Source organism: Palaemon carinicauda, chromosome 16 (assembly GCF_036898095.1).
Source record: "Palaemon carinicauda isolate YSFRI2023 chromosome 16, ASM3689809v2, whole genome shotgun sequence".
NCBI classification, from domain to species: Eukaryota; Metazoa; Arthropoda; class Malacostraca; order Decapoda; family Palaemonidae; genus Palaemon; species Palaemon carinicauda.
Window position 1 is genome coordinate 67707691 of NC_090740.1, and position 25469 is coordinate 67733159.

Consider the following 25469-nt stretch of genomic DNA (forward strand, 5'->3'; position numbering starts at 1 on the left):
TTGCAATTTACATTTCCCCTACCCCAAAGTTTTGGATCCCATATTGGGACCATTCGTAGATCTTTACGAGGTGATTATTAGCTTTGAGCTACTCCTCCAAGCTTGGCTTCAAACTTTTTTTTTTCATCTATGGATATATACCTTTCAAGAAAAAAAAAAAACAGTGACATTTTGCCACCCAGGTGGTACCAATCCATGCAATTCTTGGGTCTGGCTCATGGACTATATAGGCTACTTAAGGCATTAAGAGAAAATCGAAGCCTTACTTATTCTGCGAGTGCACTGCTTCGATAGTGGAGCTGTAACAGTAAGCGAACAATTCACGAAGTAAACTGATGAATGCCCTCTAACGAACAAGATAAACGACTGTGGTGATCTTATAGAGAGTAGGGTTCCCCTGCTGAATAGGACCTGATAAGCAGCCGTAAAGGAAAGTAAAGTGTTTATATTCCTTAAGGTTCAGTTCAGGGTTAAGTCAGTGCCTCTTGCGATGCATTTTATGGTATTATTGTGCTGTATTACAGTAAAAATTTACCCATATTAGATTTGAATTTATATTTCTTTTACAATATTCAGCATTTTTCTTCACTAAAGAAAATCATCATATTATTTCCAAAGTTTGAAGTGATTTGGGTACGTGAATCGTGTTTTGTTATTGTGGAGCGAAAACCCAAGAGATAATCTTCCTTGTGGTGGGCAAACGCCGTTATTTAAGGATTTAACCTCTATGATCTGTCTGCAGCTGATTTGCCAAAAAAGAAAAAGAAAAAACTGCAGAAGTTATTTAGCAAAATAATGAGTTGGAATTCTGGGGTATAAAGGACCTGGGTAACATTTGGTAAGGTTCAAGTCATGTATTTTGTATTATTTGGTTTTATTTTATGAGACATTTACTCTTGCAATCTTGCAGCCCTTAGAAGTTATACTAAGCCAGACTACTGAGTATGGGGTCAGGATAAATTATAGCTTGAAGTTAAAGTATAGCTTGGAAGTAAGGGCTGAACCTCAGCAGGAATAGCTTTCTCATATCGAAGTGATGTAACTGAATGGTCAACTTATCACCCTCAAATTTATGATTTACTTCTCTCCGAATTACTGGGTTTTGTTTTTGGTAAAATTATATTAACGGACGGGGAAACATTTCAAACAGAAAATATATGTTTTCCCGTTGTAGATAACGTGATTTAACCAAAATTGACCTTCATTTCATCTGCAAACAATCGGAACAACCAGTTCGACTACTTCGTTCCCCACTTCACACTCACTAAAACTGGTATAATTGAAATGAAGTCAAATTTGGTGAAATCACATTATATACTACAGGAAAATATATTTTCTGATGAAAATGTTTTACCCTAAATCTAATGATTCTTGCTTCGCTGTGCACTGGCTTTGGTAATTCTATACAATAAGCTCCGCCAGCAAGTTATTAAATTTAAGTACTTTCACTATAAAGGAGGAAGGTTTTGTTTGATATATAAATCTAAACGGCGCTAGGTCCAGAAGTGGTTTAAAAATCAAAATGGTAAATATATGGTACTCTAATTTCTAGTGTAACTGGAATTCGCTAAAAGAAATGGACGAGTGCTGGCTAGTTTGGTATTTTTCTCTATATGCTTAATAGGGGCTGGGCATAATAACTTACATACCAGTCTATTAAAATGTGAAGTATGTTTTTCACTCTGTCTATTGTTTACATCTGAGAGACTGAAGAGGACTTATTGCGCATGCGTTTTTTCCATTTTTGGGGGCGTTTTCTGTGCATTTACGATGACATTTGTCTGGTGTTTTTTTTTTCTTTTAAACCAATTAACAACTTACAAGTACTTCTTCATAAGTTCACGCATGTTGTTCAACAATAGCCATTTTTTTCCCATCTTCGTCTTCAGTTTCAACTTAAAAACGTCTCCAATAGGGAACTTAGGGAAGCACATCAATCTATTTCGGAATTTAGTGTAATTTCGTTTATGTCAGCAATTGATTATGGTGGAAATGCTCTCCGTTCAGTGTAAAGCTATTGTTACTCATGTGTAATTAGAAAATAACAGCGAAATAATGCCTCAAAGGTCCGATTTAGAGTTAATCTTCATGGAAGGCCAGTACATTTTCTACTGCAAAGTTTTTGTAAAGATTGCCAAGAAAAAAAAAAAGGCGATGATGTCACTCGTAAGGTAAGGAATTATTTGTGATTTACTTTTTCATAATGGAAGGATTTATTTGCGATTTAGTTCAAGTTTGTGACCTGGGAAGGATGGGTCCAACTATCGGTTGTGACCTGGGAAGGGGGGTCTGGGGGCTTGCCCCCAGGCTACAGGCTGTGACCTGGGAACTACTAGGTTAAGTTAGGTGGGTTTGTTAGGTTCTGTACCTTTTTACAAATCTCAAAAAGTTAAATAATCATGTTTTGGCCTGTTTTCAGCCATTTACATGAATCATATATTTTCCAACTGGTTATCTTGGGCTTATTTTGCATTTATTACCATTATTATTGCTGCAAATCACTCGTTTTTTTACATTTCCCCACCCAAAGAACCCTGGTTTCACACTGGGGTCCCCATAATTTTCTATATAAGGTGATCCAAAAACTGATGAACGGGTGGTTTGCCCCAATAATCATACTCAGAAATGCATAAAACATAAGATAGCGAGTAGGAAAAATATATGGTTCATGTATTTGGCTTGAAATTAAAGTATCATATATTTATCCTCTTGTTTGTTCGTTTGTACGTTAAAATCATAGATTGTCATAATTACATCATCGACTGTATTCTACATAGCAAGATGTCACCCAAACGTTATAGTTTTTGATCAATGATGATTATCCACTTTCTACTTGGGACTAAAATTTCAACAAAACTAGAATCACATGACTTGAATACCCAATCAGGTGACAGGTTCACTAGAAAACTAACACTTCGTCACTTTTCACACAATTTCCACCGCTAATTTTTCAGTCTTTTGAGAGCCATGGAGGTGTGCGAACCTTCAACTTCTTGTGCGATTTTTCATTTACCATCTACTTTGACATCAATTTCTGTGGATTTTCTCCTATGTTTTTGTCTCAATCGTTATTTAAATTATAAGGATTTTGTTTTGCATTATTGTGGTAACATCAAAAGAATAATAAAGAACTGTCAAGATCACAGCGTTATTAAAAGTGAAAGTGACACTATTTGCCCCACCTGTGGTTTTAAGTGCCAATTTGATATTAAAAAAGTATTTTGGTGTGACAGAAGGCATGTTTTATTGGAAAACAAGAAGAAAGTGAAAAAAGGTGTAGTTTTTACGTATCCAATTTTAAGGGAACTTGGATTGATAAGTCTCATTTAGATATAGAATCTAATTTGTTACTTTATATAATTATATTTGGTGTTGAATTTAGTTATAAATTTGTTGAAAATGAATCAAGAATTTCTCTCAAAACTATAAATGATTGGTGCTCATTCATTTGTGTAGTTATTGTGCATTGGATATTGAGTAGGAAAGGTGAAGCTCACCTTTACCCTCCAACCTAAGTAGCCTAAGTACACAAAGGGTTTTAGGCAGTTGTATATTTAATATGGCTGTGTAAGGGGTCGCACCACTAGGTAAAGATGCGGCTACTAGGTTAGTTTAGGGGGTTTGTTTAGATTAGCCGGTGGCCTTGTTTATTGCTAATTATACATGTGCCATTATTTGTATGTTGAAACGGATTCTTTAATTCATTCCCGACCCAAAATCCCCGGTTTCCCACTGGGGGTCCCCCAAAATTGAAAAGGTTAACAAATAGAATAAAAATACTGTTCCTCCTAAAAAAAAAAAGGTAATTCATCAGAAAAAAAAAAATCAAAATTATTAGTGGTGGAGCTATTGTATAGAATTACCCTTGCTTCACTTGCAAAAATATAAAAACATCAATCTTCGTATGTACTGGCAAGCGGTAATGTTGAGCTGCGCACACTAACATAATTGATTGATTACTATTTCTTAGATAATTATTCTTGGTATATATATATTTTATTTTATTCCGTAACTGGAATACAAACCACGCTATTTAAAATGGGTAATTACTTTTGGCGTAGCTGAAAGGACGAGCCATAAAAATTTAACGAGGGATTACTACTCCACCGCTAGTTAGCGGGGGGTGGGGGGGTAGGGAGGGTAGTTAGCTACCCTCCCCCCTCACACACCTGTGTTGTAAGCTCACTTTGCTTATGGTTCGGGTGCTAGACGGACGTGTCCGCTGTCACCCTCGCCTACACGACAGCCATTAATCATTGCTTTTGCTTTCTCTTTTCTAGTGTTGCGAAGTTGGCCTCTACAATGCGGAAGTGCCCTGGGTTACCTGACCGCCCCTGTGGGACCTTCATGTCTTTTATCGAAACGGATCCACACACCTTATGCCCTTAATGTAGGGGTCAGCGGTGTGAAAGTGATAACGTATGTATGTAATGTAGGGACTGACCTACCTCCCAGTGGGAGAGGTTTTCTCGGCGCCGGAAGAAGAAGTCCAAACGGGATATTTCTCCTTCAAAGGTTTCTTTGAAGAAGGAAAATCCTAAGGACTCTTCTTCCGTAGCCCAAACCTCCTCCGAAGCTCCCACTCGGTCGGCTTCTCGCGAGAGGCCGTCGAGTGGTAGCGTAGGCCGTACTCTTGTTGACCAATCTCGGGGTTTGGGAGAGGGAGTTGCCTCCCATAGCGAGGCAGCTCCTCCTCCCCCGGGGGAGGATTTAATTATTTCTCCTGATGTGAATAATGATGATCTTTTGCAGCTTTGGGCTTCCTTGGGGCTTCAGGGTTCGCCCTCTAAGGAAGCCCTGTTTGACATGATCAGGTTGGGAGCAGCTGTCAAACAGTCACCGGCGGTAGCAGAGGTTGACCCCCTTTCTATTGTCGAGGCTGTTGTGGCAGACGCATCCAATGAGAGTGTTCAAACCCCTGCTCCTGTTGTAGCTGAAGGCTTAGCTCCCCCCTCCGAACATCCTTCGAGGGAGGAACTAAGTCCAACGGTCTCTCCTGTGGGTGATTCTCCCCCCCCCCCCGGGAGAGTTCACTGACAGAGACTCCTCTTCGGAAGACTGCCGATGGTTTTCCTGCTGCTCCCAGAGGACGTATCCGACGTAAGGCTCGCCTTCCTCTTCGTCGCCGAGGTCTTCCTTCTCCTCACAAGGGTGTTAGGAGGCGCCTCTTCGGATCTTCATCATCGCAGTCCCCCGCAGAGGAACCTCGTCCTTCAGCTACCGTTCCTGCTACTTCCTTGGACCTGGACCTCTCCGCAGATTGTTCGCGATCTCCTACTCCTGCCAGACCTGCTGACCTGCCCTCACCTTTCCTGGCTGCTGACGCGCTGTGGGCGCCCACCCATCCCGTTTTCAAACGGGTACTGGTCCCTTCGGGGCAAAAGGGGCTTTCACACATTGTGTGTAAGTCCCTTAAGCACCAGGTTTCCCCTGTGCGCCAACGTTCGCCTGCACACCAGCGCACTACTGCGCGCAAGCGCCCTCTGGTTGCTGTCTCATCTCGCCAGCGGTCTCCTGCCCGCCCACGAGCTCCTGCACGCCCACGATCTCCTGTTCGTCCTGCAGTTCCAGAGACTACGCGCCCACAATCTCCTGCTCACCAACGGACCTCTGCGTGCCCTCGGCCTGATGTACGCCATGAATGCCCTCGGTCTCCTGCTTGTCAGCGATCTCCTGTGCGCCAGCGCTCCCCTGCTCGCCAGCGCTCTCCTGCTCGCAAGCGCTCTCCTGCTCGCCAACGCTTGCCTGCTCGTCATCGGTCGCCTGCTCACCCTCGATCTTCGGATCAGGGCTCCAAAGAGAAGTCTTCTTCCTCTCCTGCTCGCCAGCGCTCTCCTCCCCAGTCGCCGACTCGCCATTAGACCTCGCCTGCTCGCCATCCCTCGCCTACGCGCTATCGCCCGCAGTCTCCATCGCGCACCCACGTGCCACTGCCAGAACTTCTGTTCCTGATGAGCGCCCTCCTGCGCGCCCGCGCTCTAGGGATATTCCCCCTGCACGCATGCGCCCTACGGCTTCGCCCTTACGGGCCCTTCAACATCCGAGGTCTCCGGAATGCGCACCAACGCGCCCCATCACCTACGCGCCCACGCGCCCTGTCGCCTGCGCGCCCACGAGCTCCTCCTGCGCGCCATCGTTCGCCCACGTGCCAACGCGTGAACTCTCCTACGCGCCAAAGCTCGCCTGCACGCCAACGCACCCCCTCGCCTGCGCGCCATCGCTCGCCCACGCGCTCCCTCGCCATCGCCTACGCGCGCGAGCAATCGCCCCCCGAGCTAGGCAATGGCCTATCGCGTGAGCGCGATGCCCAACGCAACACAGCGCGTTCCCACACAGGATCCTGCAATATGATGCGCAGTCAGGTCATCTTCATCGCGTCCCCGCCCCCCCCCCCCCCGTAAGCGCAGGACAGCGTGCTCAACGGAGGGAGGATAATGGAGCAAGCTCTGCTCAAAGTCTATCACTTGCAAGAGAAAAGCAGTTGCTCTGTAAGAGTTTGGATGAGCCTCATGGGAACTCTTTCATCGCTGGAGCAGTTTATCTCTCTGGGGAGACTCAACCTTCGCCCTCTCCAGTTTCACCTAAACCACCATTGGAACAAGGAGAAGGGCTTAGAGACAATCTCTATTCCTCCTGTAAAGAAAGGAAAGGCGGATGAGTATTCGGTGAATTGTCTCACAAAATTCATCATACAATGTTATGTATATTTTAGCGTAGGATAGGTAAGCTAGAAAGGAAAGAGGAAAGACACCTACATGTGTTTCCTCAGGATATATAAAGGTGTAACATAACACCGTCTTCAAGAATTCAATATTGAGGATTGAATGTAGTGATCACTGACAATTTTTAAAAGAAAGAATCGCTTTCTTTATCAAGTGGTCTCACAATAGGCTGCCCATGAAGCACCTTGTAGGTTGGAAAATGTATGTTCTACCGTACAGACCGTACAGTGGTTTGTTTATTGCAGTATAATCAATATCGCAATCTTTACCGACCACACCACGGCCATATACTGTAGTACATATGCCGGCAGTTCCTGGGTTTTTAGAAGAAGGTGTACTGCCTTCAGGTGGTAGTGGGCGGCAAACCGCCGGCAGTTGCATTCGGCGGTCCACCCGGCAGCCGGCGGCGAGTGATATGTCATCATAGCTGCCGGCAACTTTTTTCCGTGGGGAACACTTCCCTTCAGAGGATCAGTAGTTCTCACTATTAGTGAATATTCTTAACTGATTTAAATAATTGTAATTGTGTTTTTATTACAGTTTCTCCGCTCCCCCCCTTCTCCCGTGGATGTCGACTGAGGAAGGAAGGGCACAATATTTAATTTTATGTTGTTCGCACGGGGTACCTCTTCGGAGTTCCTCCCTGGGGAATTTGTTAAATAATTAATTTTATTGTCGGCGCAATACTTATTTCATTTGTTCCCTCGGGGTTCCTCCCTAGGGAATTTCTGCTAAATAATTAATTTTATTTTTTCCCAGTTAACTATGCAGTTTCTCTTCGTTCGACTAAGAGTGCCAATGAAGCATTGTTCTGTTCATGCCGGGGGAATCTGCTGTCACTGCCGTCCCTCAGAGGATGTCGTCAGGAGCGTCATCACTTCTCTTAGAAGTACTCCCGTGACAACATAACCAGCACTTCAGATCATCTTAGAACGCTAAAGGAGGTTCGCCTCCAGGGGTTGGACAACTTCCCTTCCGAGGGAAGTTTCCTCCCCAGGTGTGAGGTTGTTTCACCCTTCAGAGGGAGAACTTCCCACATCTTAATAAATTCATCGTCTTCGACTGCTGTTGCTGCCTTTGCCCAGACTTCTCTCCCCCGTTGCTGAGTTTTTCTTCCTTCAGGGGCGGAGCACAGTCTTGGCAAGTCTCTTCAACGAAGTGTTCACCTCCCTTGTTCGCGAGAAAGGCCACTCATAGAGACTCTTCTTCGGAGGATCGCTATTGTTAAAGGTCAGCTTGCTGATCCACCGGCCCTCAATGGGCGTCATCATGGGCGTCTTCTAGTCTCTTCTACGAAGTGTTCACCTCTCTCGTTCATGAGAGTGGCCACTCATAGAAACTCCTCTTCAGAGGATCGCTACTGTTAAATGTCAGCTTGCTGATCCACTGGCCCTCAATGGGCGTCATCATGGGCGTCTTCTAGTCTCTTCTACGAAGTATTCACCTCTCTCGTTCGCGAGAGAGGCCACTCATAGAGACATTTCTTCGGAGGATCAAGCAGACCTACCACAGTTCCTGATCGTCCTGCCAGCTGACCTACCGATCTACCAGCGCAACCTTGTGCTGCAACGTACTCCTTTGGACTTCGGTCCTGGACTCTAACACGGACCGGACCTTTATTTATGGTCCCTATCGGTGGATGCTCACCCTTCCAAAGGGCACATCCCAGTTCCTGATCGTCCTGCCAGTTGACCTACCAATCTACCAGCGCAACCTTGCGCTGCAACGTAGTCCTTTGGACTTCAGTCCTGGACTCTAAGGCAGACCTGTTTATGGTCCCCATCGATGGATGCTCGCCCTTTTTAAAGGGCACATCCCAGTTCCTGATTGTCCTGCTAGTGGTCGTCTTACCAGCTGACCTGCCAACCTACTAGTGCTACCTTTGCGCTGGCGCTCCAATAGTCTTGCGTGCGCGAGCGCTGATGATCTTCCGCGCATGGATGCCGACGGTCCCCCGCACGCACGCCATTAGCTTTTTGCACGCACACCGACGATCTTCCGTGCGCGGGCGGCGATGGTCTCCTGCGCGCGCCCCGATGATTTTCCGAGCGCGCGCACCGATGATCTTCCACGGGCAGGTGCTTATGGTTTCCCGCGCGTGCCAAGTCTTCTGCGCGCACGCGCCGATGATCATTTGCGGTCGCCAATGATTTTCCGCACGCGCGCGGGCCCCGACGGTCACCCGCGTGCACCAATGATTTTCCGCACGCGAGCGACAATGCTCTTGCGCACGAGTGCCAATAGTCTTACACGTGCGCGTGGCAACAGTTCCGCGCGGGCGCCTAGGGTCTCCCCTGTGCGCACCAACAGTATTATGCGCGTGCGCGCCGACTTTCTTCCGTGCGTGGGCACCGATGGTCTCCTCCACGCGCGCCAACAGTCTTGCGTGCTCGTGATCTCACCAACAGTCTACCGCGCACGCGTGCTGACGTCCTTACGCGCGTACGCACGCCAACGGCCTTCGCGCGTGCGCGCTCCAATAATCTCGAGTGTGTGCACGAAGCCTTCCGCACGCGGGCGCTGATGGTCTTCCGCACGCGCGCGCCAGCAGTCTCCACATAGTACTCTCGCGCACGCGCGCGCCAGCAGTCTCCACGTAGTACTCTCGCGCACGCGCCAATGCGCAACCAGTCACACGCTTCGGCGCATTCTGGGGAGAATGCACAAAACTACACAGTGCCTTAGTGCACGCCAGCGCTCTTCCTCACTTTCCTGCACCTTCCTGCACAGTTACGGTCCCGGATCCAATGCGCCAGCTCTTGCCAAAGAGTCAAGGTTCGCAGATCCAATGCACTAGCTCTTGCCTAAGAGCCAGCGCTTGCCTGCTCTCCAGGCCGATATTAAGCACCAGCATCATTCTGTGTGCCATCGCTCCAGTACTCTCCTAGACACTCGGGCAATAGGCAGTGAAAAGGAATAAAACTTTTTGGACAGGTCACCATTGCCCCATTCCTCCCCGCAAACATAAACATTGCCACCGGGAAAAGAGGAAAAAGGCTTCACAGAAGGATTCAAGATCCCGAAGATTTCATCCTACAAGGGGAATCGAAACGGGGAATCCTTGGTCCCTGTCTCTTCTAAAGTTTTCTTTTTTTTCCTTGACAGACCACCGTCAGCAAATAGGAAAACATCAACAGACTGATCTCTAGATCACTGTTTGCTGATGGCTAGTTCACAGTTTACTGATCGCTAGGTCGCCGATCACCAGATCGCCAATTGCTAGCTCAATGCTGATCTTTGACCTCTAGTCCCTCCAATGACTAACGATCTCCAATTGCTAGCGTTTCCAATCACCGATTGCTAGTCAATAACTAGTCATCAGCTTGCTGATCAGTAGATCACCGATGGGCAGTTCATCTTTCTTCGATCATTGAACTCAGCTCGCTGATCTCTGACCAGCCCATCTTCAGTTTGCTCATCTCTGACCAACCAGGGGTGACCATAATCAGCTTGCTGATCTTGAACTCACTATCGGCTCACAGACCACTGATTCATCGGTCATCGGCAATTTGCCAGCAGTTCGTGACTCGAACTTACTAGTCAACCGCTTCCTGTAGTTTCTAGATCAGAAGGTATACAAAATACTTCTCGTTACCGGCCATTCGCCATCACATTAAAGTGATCGGCAAACGTTCGACAACCCTCATCAACGGCTTGCCGACAGGGAACTACTTGCGAGCACTCTCCAACTGCACAGTAACCGCGATACCCAACGGTTAACCATTAATTAACATTTGCCAGATTGATTCTATTCTAAGGAATAGCATCATTCCCATCAGGGCGCATGGTAAGGCTAAGCGTTGCCTTCCTTCTGTTAGTTAAAGAAATTTTCTCAGAGAAGAATTCTTACACTGGGTATCGTGCCTGATCCTTTATGACACAAGTCAAGACTCCAGCTTCGACAATCTTCCATGCAAAAGGATCAGCAAGGAGCTGTCCCTTTGGGTCGATGTCCACACCATGTTGGAGTTCGAACAAGGGCTAAGACCTCAGGTCTTCATTTGCACACTGGACCTAAAGGACACTTACTTCCAGGTCAAAACCATCCATCTAGGAAGATTGGAAGATTCAGTCAAGACAAACAAGAAACACCAGTTCAAGGCACTGTGCTTCGGTCTTTCCACTACACCCATCCTGGTCTCACAGGATCGGCTTCTGTCTCCTCTCTCTCGAGATGACTGACTGACCTTAGCAGACTCAGTGGCAACCTTGCATTAACACTGGAACTTCTGGAAGTCTTTTTACCAATATCCAGTGATCAGGGTAAACCTACGGAAGTCTTCCCTACTTCCCTCCCAGGAGACTGGTGTATCTGGTAATGATTCTAGACACCAATCTCCACAAAACCTTCTCGAAACGATAACGACTTCCATTCCAAGAGACTTGAGTCGGAAAAAGAAGAAAGGAGGGACCATAGTGCTGCACCACACGACCTCAGCTCTCTGGACAGAGCCCGAAAGTACCTTCACTTAAACCTCTTTAGAGATGAAGGCCAACTTTCCGGTCCTACAGCAGCCTCATCGGTTCCTAACAGACCATTCAGTGATGTGATGGACGACGACACACCACACACCACATAGAATCACATCGACAAACAAGAAGGAACTTGCTCGTAGCTTCTTCCCATCTAATAGTATAAACACTAAGATGGGCCAAAGTCCATTCGGTACCACTATCAGCCCGCTTCATTCCAGACCGCAAGAACATGCTCGCCGACAATCTGTGCACAGCATCTTAGATAAGGTATACCGAATGGACTTTGGATCGCCATGTAGCCAACAAAGTCCCGACTTTACGAGGTCCTCCAACTAGGGGTCTGTTCGCAACGCTCCTGAATCTCAGGCTGCCGTTGCTCACCAGCCCTAGATCCCAAGGCTCTCTGGCAACAACGGTGGGTACAACAATGACGTTTACGTCTCGTCCCTGTTTTATCTGGAGAAGGGCACTCAAGAAGGCTAGAACATTGGTCAATCTCTCAAGGACTCTCCTAGCTCCGCTATGGCATTATGCAGAACGGTCTCCAAACCTTGTGCAGCTCCAGATAGAGTCTCCAAGAGAACCCTCTCCACATCACAGACAACCCACTCCGACACCTACCACAAGCTATAGCTTTGCTATGATTGTACGCCTGAAGACTACCCAATACCTCTTTGCAAAAAGGTTGTCTAGATATCTGAGGAATTCTTCAGCATCAGTCTACCAGTGTACCTAGTATTAAGCTAGCACTGTTGCGTCCCCATACCCTGGCGAGGTGGTACTGTATTGGGAAGTCTTGGTTACATCAGGTTTTTCCTACATAGACTCGGAATAACTTTACCTAGATAGTCACACTTCTGCACGTCTCAACACACAGCTTGCGTAGGCCGCGGACCTTGTGTAGCAAGGTTTAGCGAGGGCAGGGACTCCTTATTTATTCCGTAACCGAAATACAAACCACGCTATTTACATAGGGTATTACTTTCGGCATAGCTGAAATTGACGAGCCATTAGATTTTTAACGAGGGTTTACTACCCCCACGCTAGTTAGCAGGGGTAGGGGAGGGTAGCTTGCTACCCCTCCCCCCTCACACACCGGTGAAATGTCTCACTTCACTTTTGGCTCGGACGATGTACAGACGTGTCTGTCTTTCGTCCTCGCTTGGCAGCCATTTTATGTTTTGTCTTTACTTAATTACTTACTTTTCTTATACTCTTTATATATGTAAACATATTTTCATTTGTTCCGTAACTGAAATACAAACCACGCTATTTACATGGGGTAATGGGGTAATTACTTCGGCGTAGCTGAATGACGAGCCATAAGAATTTTAACGAGGGTTTACTACCCCTCCGCTAGTTAGCGGGGGGTAGGGAGGGGTAGCCTGCTACCCCTCCCCCTCACACACACACCGGTGAAAGGCCCACTTTACTTTTGGCTCGGATGGCGATCGAAAGTCTCCGTTCCCATCCTCACTTGACGGCCATTATTGCTTTGTCTTTTTAACTTCCCTTTCCTTATACTTAATATTTGTTCAGTAACCGAAATACAAACCACGCTATTTACATTGGGTTTACCTTTTAGAGCAGCTGAAATGGCGAGCCATTAGAATTTAACGAGGGTGTATTACCCCCGCGCTAGTTAGCTGGGGGGTAGGGGAGTGGTAGCTAGCTACCCCCCCCCCCCCCCTCACACACAGATGAATGCTCACTTTCACTTTTGGCTCGGACTGCGACAGACGTCTCTGTCTTGGTCCTCTGTTGGCAGCCATTGTTTGTTTTGTCTTTACTTAATCGCTTACTTTTCTTTTACTCAATTTATATGTAAACATGTTTTCATGTTTGTTTATATATTTGAGTATAGAAATCAGTAAGTTTCCTTTTCAGAGTTGTGTGTGTACTGTACGATATCTACGTGGAGTCCTCGGCAGTTAGGCCACCACGGCGTAATTTTATGGGTTGCGATCGAGTTTGACTTCGGTCTTTCTCTCTCTCTCTCTCTCTCTTGAGGTCGTTCACTCTTTTACTACGTGTTACTACGCCCTTGTAGCTTCCTTTCCGTGTGGGGGGATTGCTACACCGTACGTTTGTCTCAATTAGTTTATGAATCTAATTGTAGTTGTTTATTTTTCAGCTTGTAGAACGATTCCTTTCGGGGTTTTCGTTCTTTCTTTAGTGTTCATTCATTTTTAAATTACATAATTACATAGTTTCATAATTATAATTGTTATAATTCTGTTTTGGTTACAGCTCTCCTTCCGTGAGTGTAAGTGGTTGTGAGGGCACGTGCCTGTTGTGTAATTCTTGTTTCCTTTCCCTCGGGATTCCTCTTCGGAGCCTTCCCGGAGGAATGAATGTGTACTAATGATTTTTGTTTTATTTTTTTACAGTTACCGATCTAGTTCGTTTCTGTAATATGGCAACGGTGTGAGCTGTCTTGTTGAGGCCTGGGGATTCGGCTGTTGCTGCCTCCCCCCTTGTATTTTCGTCAGGGGTGTGTCTCCTTCTACTGGAAGTACTCCCGTGACGACGGACAGCTCTCCAGTTCATTTTAGAACTCTCAGGAGGCTTGCCTCCTTGGGCGGGTAGCTTTCCTTCCGAGGGAAGTTTTTCCTGTCCAGGCTTGAGTTTTTCTCCTTTTGGGGGGTTCATCTCTTGCCTTTTTTTCGTGCGACTATGCTCTTGGTACTGAGCGGTCACACCTTCAGTTTCGCTCAAGGGACTGGGCAACTGCAGGAGCCCCTCTTCGGAGGATTGCTCCTTTTAGGTCACTGGCTGACCAGTCTCTTCTACGAAGTGTTTCTCTTTCGTTCGCGAGAGAGTACAGTACACTCATAGAGACTCCTCTTCGGAGGATTCTTCTGCTGCTGTTGCTGTTGGCCTCCTTCGCCGTAAGGCCCACCGTCCGCCTCGTCGTAAGGGCCTCTCATCTCCCTATAAGGGTGCTAAGAGGCGCCTTTTTGATTCTCCGTTTGCAGCCTACAACTCCTCCTTGATCTTCCGCCTTGGTGCAGATGGACAGCAGTCTGATCTCGTCTTCCGACGGGCAACGGTCTTCCCGACGGACAATGGTCTTCCAACGGACATCAGTCTCCCGGCGGACAGGCAACGGTCTTCCGATGGACATCTGTCTCCCGACGGACAACGTTCCCTTCGGGGCAAAGGGTTGCCTCCCACGGGGTTCTTCCCTTGCGTGTCAGGGTTCCCCTGCGCTCCCTTCTGCTGTGTTCTCTCCTGCTCCTGCTCAGTGTTAGCGCACAGGTGCTCTCCTGCTCATCAGCGCTTCCTGATCGCTAGCACTCTCCTGTTCGCCAGCGCTCTCCTGTTTGTCAGCGCTCTCATGATGATCATCCCTGCTGTTCCTGTTGGTTCCTGTTACGCGCCCTGTGCGCCCACGTTCGCCCTCGCGATCTAGAACTTCGGTTCAGGTCTGGGTCAAGGACTCTTCTTCTATGCGCAGGCTTCCACGCGTTGCCTTCTGCTCGCCAGCGATCATCAGCTCGCCAGCGACCTTAGACGCGTCAACGTTCACCTGCTCGCCAGCGATCTCCTACGCGTCAACGATCGCCATCGATCTGCCTGCGCGCCCTTCTTTGCCACACACCAATGGGCGCCAACGGTTTTCTAACCGTCTAGGATCGCCTGATTAACAGCTGGCTTCAGCGCTCACCTTCCCGATGCACCTACGCGCCTTCTGTTCGCGCGTTTTGCGCTAACCATCACTAGTCTCTCTCGCATTGGCAATCGCCTACACACCCGTGCGATTCTTCATCTGCTCGCTAGCGTTTTGTTAACGCACCACTGCTCGCCAACGCGTCATCGTCCACCTGCGCGTCAGCGCTCACCAGTTCACCACCAATCGCCTGTTGATCCACATCGCCAGCGGTCTTCCTCGCCCACGCGGCAGCGCGTTTCCTCGGCATCGCGCTAACGCTTGCGTTCGCCGCCTCGGACTCGCGCTCATTCACCTGCCCACCCTCGCGACCGCTCGCCCGCGCGCCCGCGTGCCTGCACGTTTACGCTCATGCGCGTCCGCGCACATGCTCTCAAATGTTCGCCCACGTGCCTGCACGTTTATGCTCATGCGTGTCCGCGCACATGCTCTCTAATGTTCGCCCGCGCGCAAACTAACGGTATTCCGTCGCGCGGACGGACGGTGTTCCGTCGCGCGAACCGACGGTGTTCCGTCGCGCGAACCGACGGTGTTCCGTCGCGCGAACCGACGGTGTTCCGTCGCGCGAACCGACGGTGTTCCGTCGCGCGAACCGACGGTGTTCCGTCGCGCGAACCGACGGTGTTCCGTCGCGCGAACCGACGGTGTTCCGTCGCGCGAACCGACGGTGTTCCGTCGCGCGAACCGACGGTGTTCCGTCGCGCGAACCGACGGTGTTCCGTCGCGCGAACCGACGGTGTTCCGTCGCGCGAACCGACGGTGTTCCGTCGCGCGAACCGACGGTGTTCCGTCGCGCGAACCGACGGTGTTCCGTCGCGCGAACCGACGGTGTTCCGTCGCGCGAACCGACGGTGTTCCGTCGCGCGAACCGACGGTGTTCCGTCGCGCGAACCGACGGTGTTCCTTCGCACGAACGTCGGCTTAATTCTTGCAGTATCCATTGCTCGTCCATGGGTTATCGCTCGCCGACCACCAGCTCTCGCCCTTCCTACCACGCTCGCCCTCCTCCTGCGCTCCTTCGCTCACCTTTGTTTGCGTTCCTGCGTGACCGCGCATGGGCGCTTCCACGTTCGCCCACGCGCAAATCTTTGAATTACCATCGCGCGAGCTCCAGGGCGATTGCGACCACGATTCCCGTTGGGGTTTTCGCAGCATGGCCAGCCTGGCGAGTTCTTCTGGAGCGTATTTCCAGAACACGGCCTCACCCCGTAAGCGCAGAGCATGGCACTTGCAAGAATAGGAAGAAACTTCAGGGAGGTCTGAGCAACACTCCTCTTTCCAGAACCTGGGTTAGCCCTTCCCCGTCATTCCCTGGAAGGATTTTTGGCGGGGGGCTTTCCGTTCGAGATTTCTCCATCGGCCAAGGGGTGACTGCTTACCCCTTCCTCTGGGGGCTTACCAGGTCCTTTCCCTCCTCGGTTACGGCCCGAGGTTTGGTTCAAGGAAGCTACAGGAAGATCATGGGTACTTTCCTCCTCTCGGGCTCAGGCACCTTGGCGTTTCGTCGTTAAGTATCTAACTTGCGGACAAGCTCGATGTTGTACCATCTGGACGCGCTGACTGAGGGCTTCCTTCGGGTGTCTCATCTGTGGATGTCGACAGCCTCAGACACCCTTCCATCCTTGAGAAGAGTTTGTTTGTGCCCAAGGACAGAGACTTAGACAACGGCTGTGCGGAGGAAATCGACTTCCGTTTTCACTCCTCCAAGGCGCTTTCTTCCAGACTCTGCAGGGCAGGCTTCCGCCTCCTTCGCTTTTTGGAGGGCTGGTCAACTCCGGTAGGCTCGGGTTCGACCTTCTTCAGCGCTGCGACAAGCTACCGGATGCTTACCATGAGTATGGGTTCATGGTATTTTGCTTGGAGCCTCCTCTTCTGCCTCAACATCTGGAGTATCTGGCCATGATATTGAGTCAACGGCCTTACCACGTTGGAAACCCCGCTTCTCGTCCGTCCAGCGAGGTTAAGCAACGTCGGTTCTGGTCGGTACTTGGATGGGTGACCACCTGGGGATGCCAGATTCTGTTGCCACATCCTCCGAGCCTTCCTTTCAGTTGACTGTGGTAAGACTGAGGAGAGTCGCAGTACCTGTTCTCAGTCAAGCAGAGCTTTCAGCCCTACCTTGGAACGTTTCTTAGTTCTCCTTTCCTCATTGACCCGTCTATAGTCCGAACGGTTGCCTCAGGATAAGTTCCATGTGGGGCGGTCCAAGTTCCGGTGGTTTCAGGCAACGATTAACCGGACTTCCTGGCCCCTATGGGACCAGCGGAACTATTAGACCTGCAATGGGTGTTGACCTATGGAACCTCTTGATGGTAGTGGATATTCTCGTCCTTTCCCCACATTCTTGATGCTGTTCTCGGACTCGTCAAAGAAAAGGGGGGGGGGGGGCATGTTCCGGTCCAGGCCTATGGTCAAGACCTGAAGGATACCTCTCCATCATTCAGACAGGCTTAGGGGCCGTAGTCTGGCCCCTCTACAGATCCTGCAGCTTCTGCCGAGTCGCTCCGTGCGCGTCGACTTCATGATTCTGGCGTGTTCTAACCAGCAGGGGACGCATTTTCACACCTTCACATCTTGCAGTAGAGATACCGGGATGATTGAGATACTCTCAATACCACCATTGGCTCTCTCATTCCAGGCAGAGGAATGTTCTCTCCGACTATCCGAGCAGAGCCTCGTAGAGAGAGTGTACCTGGGGGTCTTTGACCTTGAGTAACCAGCAAGTCCTGGTCTGGGGGACCTGATTGCGACAGCTTGGAACCTCAAGCTTCTGCTGTTCTTCCCCCCAGTCTCAGACCCCGAGACTGTGGCAAGTTGCATTCTGGTGATGGTGGGACAACTTCGACGCTTGCGTCTTCCCTCCTTTTTGTCTGTGGACAATGGGTCTCAACAAGACCAGGTTGTCTGTGAACCTTTCAATGGGAGAGCTCCACTGGGACTATGCGCAGAACGGTTTCTGGACCCTCTGCTTCCCCTGACGGAACTCCCGGGAGAGCTTCTCCCACGGCGCAGACTACTCAAACAACCACACTGCAACATCTCTCCCGAACCGGGGCGTCGCTTCGGCTTCATGCCTGGAGACACTACGCCTCCTCCTCAAGAAGAGACAACCCGCTACAGTCGCGGTACGGAGGTCGCGTCATCTGCAGGGGTCTTCCAGGCAAAGTGAAGAGTCTTCGGTGGTTGGTGCCGTGGGAGATATACCTATTTCCTTGAGGCCTCTTCTCTAGCAATAACGGTCTTATTGCCTTTCGGCGGGAGGAAACTCCTTTCCGCTCTCGGCAATGAAGCCTGTCGCTCAGCCTTTCCCAGACCTTCAGGCTTAAAGGAATAACTTTTTCCTGCCCGCTGGATCTTTCCTCGCTCATGCAAAGCTACGATCGTCCCTGCCCTAGTCGGAGGAAGACCTCCAACTTGGAGCATGGCTCGGACTTTTTAGTCCCTTAAGAGATCTTCTCAAGACCCTTTACGACAGGCCTCGGATTATATTCCGCCTGGGGTCTCCTGCTCACTCTGGTCACGGCCAGTGTGTAAGCAATCTTCTTGGTCTCGTACGACTCCGCCTTTTCTAAGGAAGAGGGGAAGGCAACATTCAGGTTCGCTCCTGAGTTGTTGGCTAGACTCAGAATCTGGGGGGTCCCGGCCCTTCGGTCCAATTCCTTCAAGATTTCGAGTCTCCATTCTGTATCTGATGCCCCAAGACCTTCTCTTTCTTGCCAGTAAAGGAATCGAGAGGTTAGCTTTGGGAACAGCTGCAGTTTGTCCTCAGTTGCAGCCGATTTGGGAGCACAAGGAGGACACTGGGGATAGTCACCAGTATACCTCTTCAGCCCGGACTCAAGGACATTCATCTCGACCTGTCTCCAGACCCTCCCCCGTCACGTTGCCCTACAGCACGATGTTGGATACATCGCAACGTCCCTCGCCTTAGAGTAATACTACTCTGTGACGAAGGTGCTACAAGCTGGAGTCTGGAAGCGTCTAATGACCTTCGCAGCCCGCTTCCTGCAGGGCGTGACCCACAGGAGTCTCGATACGTTTTCTATCGCTCTGTGGTGGCTACACAACAGCTGGTCTAACTTCAGGCTCCTTTTTGGACAGGTAGCAGAAGGTTGAGGGCATTGTTATCAGGTTTTAGTGTGCATGAACGAAAGAAGTATGTCTGGCCCTTATTTCTTTCTTCATCATCCCCTCTACGGGGAAGCAGCATCCTGGTCTCTGCATAGCTGACCTCGAACCTCTGCAGGTAAACCATGCTTCCTTGTGTTCCGAGTATTGAGTCAATACTGTCGCGTCCCCCATACCCTGACGAGGTGGTATTGGGAACGTCCTAACCCAGAGTTCCTTCTGGAACTCCAGGTCAACTGCCTAGGACGGGTCACACTTCTTCCTTCACACACAAGCTTATGTAGGCCACACGGTTCCTTGCGGAGCAAGGAACTTGTGAGGTGCAGGGACTCCTTTTCTCGAGTGCGACTCACTCGGATTCTGAGTCCCCGGGTACAGTGAACCCTCGTTTATCGCGGTAGATAGGTTCCAGACGCGGCCGCGAAGTAGTGACATCATATTTACCTATTTATTTAACATGTATATTCGGACTTTTAAAACCTTCCCTTGTACGTAGTACTGTTAACAAACCACCCTTTAATGTAAAGAACACTTAATGCATGTACTACAGCACCATAAACTAAAACAAGCACAAATATTAAAGGCGATTTTATATCATGCGTTTCCTAAACACCTAAAAAGCACGATAAAAAATGGCAACCAATGTTTTGTTTACGTTTATCTCCGATTATAATGAAGAAACAAACGCATTTACACATCTGTGTATAGGTTAGTTTTTGCATCAATTATATTGATTATTCAGTACAGTATGTTGATTTGGTTATTACTAATGTTTTACTTAATTTTTCTTACGACTTCCAAATGAAATGGTTTTCTTTATGACGCCGCCTGAAACGACGGCGTCATAACGTACGTTCAGTTAACAAACTAAGGAATTTAACGCCATGATGAAAGTGATAAATAATGATATTACAGTAAAAGCTTTTATAGAATATGTTATTACAAATATTATTTACCGTATCTATATAAAATCATACATACGTAGCAAAGCAGGAAAACAATCTACGAGAGAGAGAGAGAGAGAGAGAGAGAGAGAGAGAGAGAGAGAGAGAGAGAGAGAGAGAGAGAGAGAGAGAGAGAGAGAGAGTTGTTTTACATACGTAAATGTAAATTTTAAACAAACAAAAAAAAGCCCCATTTCATATAAAATAGATTACAAATATTTTACTTTATCATATTACAGTAGTCTGTATAATACTGTAAAGTTCAGTACAGTATGTTGTTGTTATAGTCGTGGTGATGAAATTCTCACGAAACAAAAACACGCCATTTGATTACAACAGCTGATTCATTCTCTCTCTCTCTCTCTCTCTCTCTCTCTCTCTCTCTCTCTCTCTCTCTCTCTCTCTCTCTCTCTCTCTCCTCGTGTTATACAATACTTACATTTAGATGAAGAAACTAAAATTAGTTTTCTTAGTGTCAATTAAATACGAAACGAAAAAATTAGGCCGAGTCTACATCCATTTCAATCATAGCTAAAAATACGGCATCCGATTTCATCAGCAAACCACTATTTTTTGGGAAATATCATTTTATTCTATAAAATTGCCACTCTTTAAATAGTTAATTGCACATTAAGAAAGCGTGTACTTTTGTTTTTAAATTTCGGGTGTGTTTTAAAAATCGAGTATTGTTGACTTCTTTTTGTTTTACTTTTGGCTGTGATTAGATCAGCGGTCATCTAGCTGCCGCTCTTGAGTGTGTACGAATACACTAACAAAGTATCATTTATACCATTTCTTAACTTATTCAAACCGTCTACAGTATACAGTTGATATTACATAAGCACCAATGTGTTATAACCTATCATATTTTTTCGGTTATTACATTTAAACCCCCCCCCCCCCTCTCTCTCTCTCTCTCTCTCTCTCTCTCTCTCTCTCTCTCTCTCTCTCTCTGTGGGCTACTTTTCACTACCTCCCATTCCTTACCTCTCTCTATCTCTCTAACAAATGATATCTTTGTTGCTCCTCAAAGTTTCATTTATATTGAAAATCGATCATGATTCAATTTTCCTTACTTTCTCCAATCTCGCACCATCGGTCACATCGCGGTATTTTCGATATTTCAGGAAAATCCGCGATATATGTATATACATGGGTTATGAAAAAAATCCGCGAAGTGGTGAATCCGCGATGGTCGAACCGCGAAGTAGCGAGGGTTCACTGTATAGCCAAAGCCAGTATGGCTGGGGACTTTCCACCCTACCTAAGGGGTAAGTCACTCAATGTAAATAGCGTGGTTTGTATTTCGGTTACGGAACAAATGACAAATTCGAAGATAATTTGTATTCTTCCTAACCATACAAACCTTAGCTATTTACACATATTTGCCCGCCAGCCCTGTCCCCCAAGACAAGTCCTACCTCTAAGTGAAAGTGAGCATTCATCTGTGTGTGAGGGGGGGAGGGGTAGCTAGCTACCACTCCCCTACCCCCCCGCTAACTAGCGCGGGGGTAATACACCCTCGTTAAATTCTAATGGCTCGCCATTTCAGCTGCGCTAAAAGGTAAACCCAATGTAAATAGCTAAAGTTTGTATGGTTAGGAAAAATACAAATTATCTTCGAATTTGTCATATTTAAACATTATTGATGTTTATATATATTTTTGTGTATAGGAAATAGTAAGTTCCCTTTGCTTTCGGTGTTGTGCGGTGTGTGTTGTGTACGTTTACGAGAGTATCGCCGGCTTAGCCAGGCTACCACGATTCTCTTCTTGGTCACGGCCGTTCACTCCTAGGCCACCATGATCGTGGAGTACGGCCCCTCTCTCGAGGTTGTTCACCTCTTACTCCATACTACGCCTGCGATAGCTTCTCAGGCCGAGTTGCTATTTCGTTTTATTTGTCTCAGTTAGTTTTATGAATATAATTGTATTTTTAACTTTCAGCCGGGGAACACATCCCTTCGGGGGTCTGTGTTCCTTGGAACATTCAAAGTCCATTGCATAATTATAATGTTATAATTTCTGTTTTTTTGTTAAGTTTTCGTCCCCCCCCTCGCCCGCAGTGGGGGAGGAGGGCGTATACCTACTTTCGTTCTTATGTTTTACTTTCCCTCGGGGTTTTCTCTTCGGAGTTTTCACCCGGGGGAATTCCTGTTAAATAATTATTCTTTTTATTTTACAGTTTACGATGCCAATTCTTCGTGCCTGTTGCGTGCCTTCGAAGCATATTTATGCCTGGGGAGTCTGCTGTCGCCGCCGTCTCTCTAGGACATCGTCAGGGGCATTCGCTTCTTTTAGAAGTTCCCCCGTGACTACTGTCAGCTCTTCAGTGCATCCTAGAACGATAAGGAGGTTCGCCTCCTGGGTAGTTGTTAACTTCCCTTCTTACCTTCCCTGGTCCTTAGGCGGTTACAGTATGCTCTTGGGGCTGAGCGACCGCCCTTGTGACTTGCTTAAGGGGCTGAGCGGTTGCAAGGCCGGACCATGGTACTAGCGACTATGCTCTCGGGGCTGAGCAGTCACTTCTGTAGCTATGCTCAAGGGGCTGAGCAGCTGCAAGATAAGTCTGGACCTCTCTCGTTCGCGAGGGAGGCCGCCTTAAGGGCTCCTCTTCGGAGGATTGCTCCTTTTGTCTCTTCTACGAAGTGTCTCCTCCCGTTCTCGTGAGAGGACACTCACAGAGACTCCTCTTCGGAGGATTGTTCCTGTTTACGTCAGCTGATATCACGGCCCTTGGGGGCTCCATCACCAGTCTCTTCTACGAAGTGCTCACCTCTCTCGTTCACGAGAGAGGCCACTCATAGAGACTCTTCTTCGGAGGATTGTTCCTGTTGAAATAGCTTACTGTTCAGTCACTAACACTTTGATGTTTAGTGACAGGGAAACTTCGGTTTCTCTTTTTCCCTGACCCTTCGGGGTCTCGGAGCTTTAGTTACCCAGTTCCCTCGGGCTCTCGTAACTTTAGTCACTTCTACACTTCGGTGATTAGTGACGGAGAAACTTCGGTTTCTCGTTGCGCTGACCCTTCGGGGTCTTGCAACTATCGCTTCGGGGCCTCACTACTCAGGCTACGTTAGACCTTGGGTCTCTCTCTGCCTGCTGTATCCGTTCCTGACTGCTGACGAGCCTTGGCGCCCACGCCCCCGTTATCCAACGGGCTCCTCCCTCCGGTGCAGGAGAGACTTTCTCACACCGTGAGTAAGTCCCTTAAGTGCCAGCTATCCCCTGCGCGCCAATGTTACCTTGCGCGCTAGCTCTCAGCTGCTGTTCCTGCTGTTCCTGAGACTGCCTTCCAGAGACTCCCTGTTCCAGTTTTTCATTTAGGCTGCTACCAACGTTCCCTGCGCATTTGCGCACACCGTTGGGGTTCCCGAGATAGCGCACAGGCGCTCGCCAGCGGTTCAGCCTGCGGTGTCTCTAAGTCTCTTCTACGAAGGACACCTCTCCCGTTCGCGGGAAAGATCCCTCACAGAGACCACTCCTCGGAGTGTTTAGCAGCCCTTCAGTTGATCGTCAGCTCTGAAGCAGGCCTCTTGGTTCTCTTCAGGGGATGCCCTCCTTTTTAGGGACACATCCCAGTTCCTGATCTACGAGTTAGCCGATCCTTCAACCAAGCGCGTGTGCGCGCTCTCTGAATATCTTCTGTTGCACAGGGGCCTACGATCTTCACTCGCGCGTAAGCGCTGAAGATCGCCCGCGCGCGATCTTCGCATTCGTCGAAGATCGTTAGCCGCCGATCTTCTGGTACGCGCTAACGCGTAAGCGCTGAAGATCGCCCGCGCGCGGGAAGGCCATCCCGCGCGCAATCTTCGAAGATCGTTAGCCGACGACTCTAGCGCGTAAGCACCGACGATCTTCGTAACGCATAAGCGCCGAAGGTCATCCCGTGCGCGATCTTCGAGGCCGTTAGCCGGCGATCTTTGGGTCCAGCGCTAGGCGCGCAAGCGCCGACGATCTTCATAGTACGTGTAAGCTCCGAAGATCGTTCTGGGCGCGGGATGGTTTCCCGCGCGCGACAACGAGGCCGTCCGCGCGCGGTTCTCTGCTCGCAATCGTCGACGGCCGTTAGCCGCCGATATTCGGATCCGGCGCTAGGCGCGCAAGCGCCGACGATCTTCACAAGTACGCGTAAGCGCCGAAGATCGTTCTGTGCGCGGGATGGTTTCCCGCGCGCGACCATTGAGGCTCATGCGATCATCGCACGGATCGTCCGCGCGCGGGAAACCGCGCGCGATCACCGACACTCTTCTCTCGCGCGCGAGCGCCGACAATCTTCGCACACGCGTGAGCGTCGAAGATCGTCCATGCTCGCGCGAATCGCCGACGATCGTCTTACATAGTTGGAGATCGTACGTGCGCGGGCACCAATGGTTTCCCGCTCACTGTCTCCGACGATCTTCTCTCGCGCTAGCGCCGACAATCTTCGTACACTTGTAGGCGCCGAAGATTATCAGCGTTATTTCTTCCGCGCTTGGAATGGTTTCCCACACGCAATCGCCGACGGCTCAAGCACAGGCGATCTTTTGTCGCCAAGATCGTTCGCGCAAGGGATGGTTTCCCTCGCTATCGCCCACGATCTTTCACGCGCAAGCGCCAGCGATCTTCATACGCGCAGAAGCGCGGGGATCGTTCACGTGGGCGCCGATACGCTCACGCGGGTACACGTGCATGCGGGCGCGGTTATACTGCTACGCATGTTTTATTCACGCGCTACCCAGATCTGTGCTTTTCGCGCGATCATCAGCGTGATCGGTGCACCGTTCTCCGACGTGATCGCGCCCTGATTACATCAGGGCTTATGGCGGTCAGGCTACCTTCGCGTTTCCCTCCCCCGCAGCGCAGAGCAGTGCCCTTTCCAGAGGGGGGGAGGTTTCTGGACAGGTCAAAAGGTCTCTTCTCCCTTCATTGCAGATTCTCTACGGGTGAACCCCCATGTGTCAACTCCTCCAGAGGATCGAACGATCCTCTTCCCTCCAGTGCGAGGGTTGGTCGGCATCCCTGGTGGGATGCCGTCGTCAGAGCGCTTATGCAGGCGATGAGCCTGTGCCTTCTGACTGGGGTCACTAATCAGTAGCAGCTTCCTCTCCCCCTGAAGGGGGTGAGAGGAATCCCTGGCATGGTATCTCCTCCAAGGACTATCCTGCCCCTTCGCGAGTCCTTACGCAGGCGATGAGCCCTCCTCAGACTTCATCTCCCCTCCCCTGTGGATGAGCATTACCCATCCCCAGGAGGGTCGGAAGACCCGGTCCTCTCCCCCATCACTCCATAGGGGGAATCCCCGCCTCTTCCTGAGGAATCTTCTCGTGCGGAGGGGGCGAAAGCCTTGCATCCTTCATCGCTGGGGTCCTGTTTCCTTCCTAGGAGGGATCCTAAGGCCCAGTCTGCCGCAAGGACCCGACAGGATCCAGTTGGACCCTTGGGGCATGTCTACGAGTCTCCCCAGGAAGAGCTTCCGGGGATGAGAGACCTCGTTGCCAGTCCATCAGGAGGAGTAGCTCCAGGGGTCGGAACTTGCGTTCTGGCA

General features: G+C 49.2%; 1 protein-coding gene and 1 pseudogene across 2 annotated transcripts in view; both read left to right on the plus strand.

The window, feature by feature from the left end:
* Positions 1-213: 213 nt before the first annotated feature.
* The window catches only part of LOC137655757 (uncharacterized), a 488837-nt gene continuing 463581 nt past the window's right edge, over positions 214-25469 (plus strand). For both annotated transcript variants that reach the window (XM_068389839.1, XM_068389840.1), the window contains exon 1: positions 214-838. The gene's annotated coding sequence lies outside the window, so the exon portion shown is untranslated. The remainder of the gene's footprint in view (positions 839-25469) is intronic.
* LOC137655942 (5S ribosomal RNA) lies at positions 16781-16899 on the plus strand (annotated as a pseudogene).